Source organism: Hyla sarda, chromosome 3, assembly GCF_029499605.1.
Source record: "Hyla sarda isolate aHylSar1 chromosome 3, aHylSar1.hap1, whole genome shotgun sequence".
NCBI classification, from domain to species: domain Eukaryota; kingdom Metazoa; phylum Chordata; class Amphibia; order Anura; family Hylidae; genus Hyla; species Hyla sarda.
The window spans coordinates 155802679-155806109 of NC_079191.1; positions in this window are offsets into that span (position 1 = coordinate 155802679).

Here is a 3431-nt window from a genome sequence, read left to right on the forward strand (position 1 = left end):
CACACTGCTGAATACTGAAGAGGCCTTTGACAACAGCTTATTAGACGAATAGGAGAACTGTAATTACTGCAGTCACACTGATGGTTATACAACAGCTGGATGTGTACTGCTAAAACCACAATGACAACAACGCACACATTAGGGGAAAGACACCCTATTGGAACAGCTTTACCTGCATTGAACCTATTAAATCTGACAAACAGACATAAACATAAATAGGACACCCTTCAGAATACAGTCAGACTAGATCTTCACAACCATTCTCAGCCTTTCTTTTTCTCCGCTGGCATGACAAATATATAAAGGTTGAATCCAATATTCTGCTGCCTGTTTTAGTATAGACTTGTAAAAAAAAAATTATAATAATGGGAAATACAACTCTGCATTGTGCTATTTTTTTGCCATAGTTGCAAACTTATTTTAAAATTATTAGTAGAAAGAACAAACAACTCAAACTGACATGGCAGGGGAGCTGACCGGTCCTCTTTAAAGGCTCCAGAGGCAATGGCTACTGAATTTAGAAACTAGGGCTGATTTCAGATTACTAGAGTTGGGCGAACTTACAGTAAATTGGCTCGTAGCAAACCTCACAGCTCGGATGTTGATTACTTTAGTCAGCGTAAGTTAGTTTAGCTTTCCAAGGGCTCCAGTTGCCTGGAAAAGGTGGACACAGATCTAGGAGACCTAAGACTGTCATCCTGGACTTTTCCAGGCAACCAGAGCCCTTGGAAAGCTGAACTAATTTATGCAGACTAAAGTAATCAACAGCCGAGCTGCAAGGTTCACTACGAGCCAATTTACTTTGTTTGCTCAACTCTACAGATTACTATTCTAGACTTCTGAAAACAACACGTCCTCACTTTCATGCTGCTTGAACCATAAGTCATCATGGTGTCCCCTGACTCTTCTCCCTGCCCCATCAGCCTTGATTGATAGACCTGGACAAGCCACGAGGGACTACTCTGATGACTTGTGGTTGAGACAGCATGAAAGTGACGACAGGTTCACTTTAAACATTAAAGTATAATTTGTGCGACAAAGTCTAGATGAAAGACCTTTGCTGTAGAAATAACAATCAGTTTCTCTAAACTACCTTCATATGCAGCCATGAAGCTTCAGTCCAATATCATAGGTCTTCCACAGCAGCCTTCCTGGAAAGGACTGACTACTCAAAAAGTATTATGAGTAACGACACTTATCCCGTATACACAGGATAGGAAATAAGTGTCAGATCGCAGGAGGTCAGACCACTTTGATTTGAATGAAGAGCTTTACTTGGCTAACTCTGGGAGCTCTACAGACAATGAATGGAGTGGTGGTGTGTGTGCTTCACTGGCTGCTCCATTCAAAATAAACTCATCTTGGAGGGAGGGAGATGTAGGGAGTCCAATCTGACCCTTATCCCCCATCCTGGTGTATAAGTGTTGAAACTCGCAATACTTTGGGTGCTTCAACTCCACAGCAGAAAATCAGATGATTTGTTGCAGGTCTTCAGCTAGATTTTTAATGTGGCTTATGCCAATTGAGCATAAAAGTGTTGAAACTCCACAGTTGCAGATTGTGCTGTGGGATTACACCATTTCTGCCACAAAAAAAAGCTTAATCACATTAAATTGCAGATATGTTGCAGATTTTGACTTCACCATTAGTTAATAGGAAAGATCTGCAACAATTCACATGCTGCATCCCAGTTCAAGAACAAGCTATTGCAGAAGGGTAAAGGTTAAAGGGAATTATATCATCAATATCACCCGCACTAACCTGTTCTACAGGGATGACCCTGATAAAAAAAATCAAACTTTCTGATCTTCTGTATGTGGCTGCAGAATTCTGGCTATGGTAATGAGTCTGCTTGGTGCACAGGGGGACGTTCCCAAGGACACCCCCCATGGGCATGGTAAAGTCCAAAGTTCTGAAGATCTCTGCGTACTGTGGCCGTTAGGGATCGACCGATTATGGGTTTGGCTGATATTATCGGCCGATATTAAGGATTTTGGACGTTATCGCCAATTACCGGGAATGAGGGAGGCAATGGGGCAGCGGCGGTGGTTGGACTAAGGACCAGCAGGGGGAGAGAAGCGGGCGGTGGTGGTCTCTTGGCAGAGGATAGGTGGGGGGGGGGGGGGGGGGCAGCAGCAGTGGTCAGACTCAGGAGGACCCCAGGACAGACAGGGGGGAGAAAAGCGGGGTGGCGGCGGCGGTCTCTGGCACTGCAAAAGCCGCTGCAATTCATTGATTTAAAGCGCCCACTTTAAATCAATTATCTGCAGCGATGTCGCCGGGGGGGCTTTGGGTAGGGGGAGAAATAGCCGATAATTTATACCGGAATATCGGTATAAGTTATCGGCTATCGGCCTAAACTAATCGGCCCTGAAAAATCGATATCGGTCGATCCTTAGTGTCCGTAACTATTGCACATGCAGAGTTGAGTTTCACTCTGAGGCATAGCAGAGAAGGAGAAGGCGTTACAACCAAGAATCCAGCGCAGATCTTTAGAACAATGGACATCACTGTGCAAAGGGGGGCTTGGGATGTTCCACCCCATATACCAAGCAGACTTAATACCATATCCTGAAGATCGGGGATTACGGAAGAATGGAGCCACAGACAGAAGATCGGTAAGTATGATTTTCATCAGTGTCATCAGCACCATAACCCTGTACCAACATGTTACTACTGGTGATATTAATGAGAGTATCTTTAAAGCTACTTGACTGGATGTATTACCCCCCTTTGTCTCATTCTGCTTACTGCAGCATCCTCCCACTAAATAACTATTGGATACTAAAATACACATGCTCAATATTTTTTTTTTGTAAAAAACAGACCATTATTTAATAATATCAGCTAGTCTTATGCCATACAATGTTACACAAGAAGATGCTTATCTGCTTCACACACAATTTTTCATAATTTTCTCCCACAGTTTACAGGCGGCCTCCCAATATAGTGCAGCATATAAAGCAGAGGTGAAAGAGCTGAATGGGATGTATAATTTTCTATCATTTAAATTAGCATTTTCTGTAAAAAGCTGTAAAAATGCTGCCAGGACTGTTGGAGAAAGACTGCGAGGCCTGCTTTCCCCATCCACACATTGACCGACAGGCTCTCCATACTCCGGTGAAAACCTTTTTTTTTTTTTTTATTAAATCAACTGGTGCCAGAAAGTTAAACATATTTGTATTTTACTTCTATTAAAAAATCTTAATCCTTCCTGTACTTATTAGCTGCTGAATACTCCAGCAGAAATTCTTTTCTTTTTGAAAGACAGAGCTCTCTGCTGACATCTGGACAGTTCCTAAAAATGGACAGAGATGTCAGCAGAGAGCACTGTGCTCATGATGTCAGCAGAGAGCTCTGTGTTTCAAACGGAAAAGAATTTCCACTGTAGTATTCAGCAGCTAATAGGTACAGGAAGGATTAAGAATTTT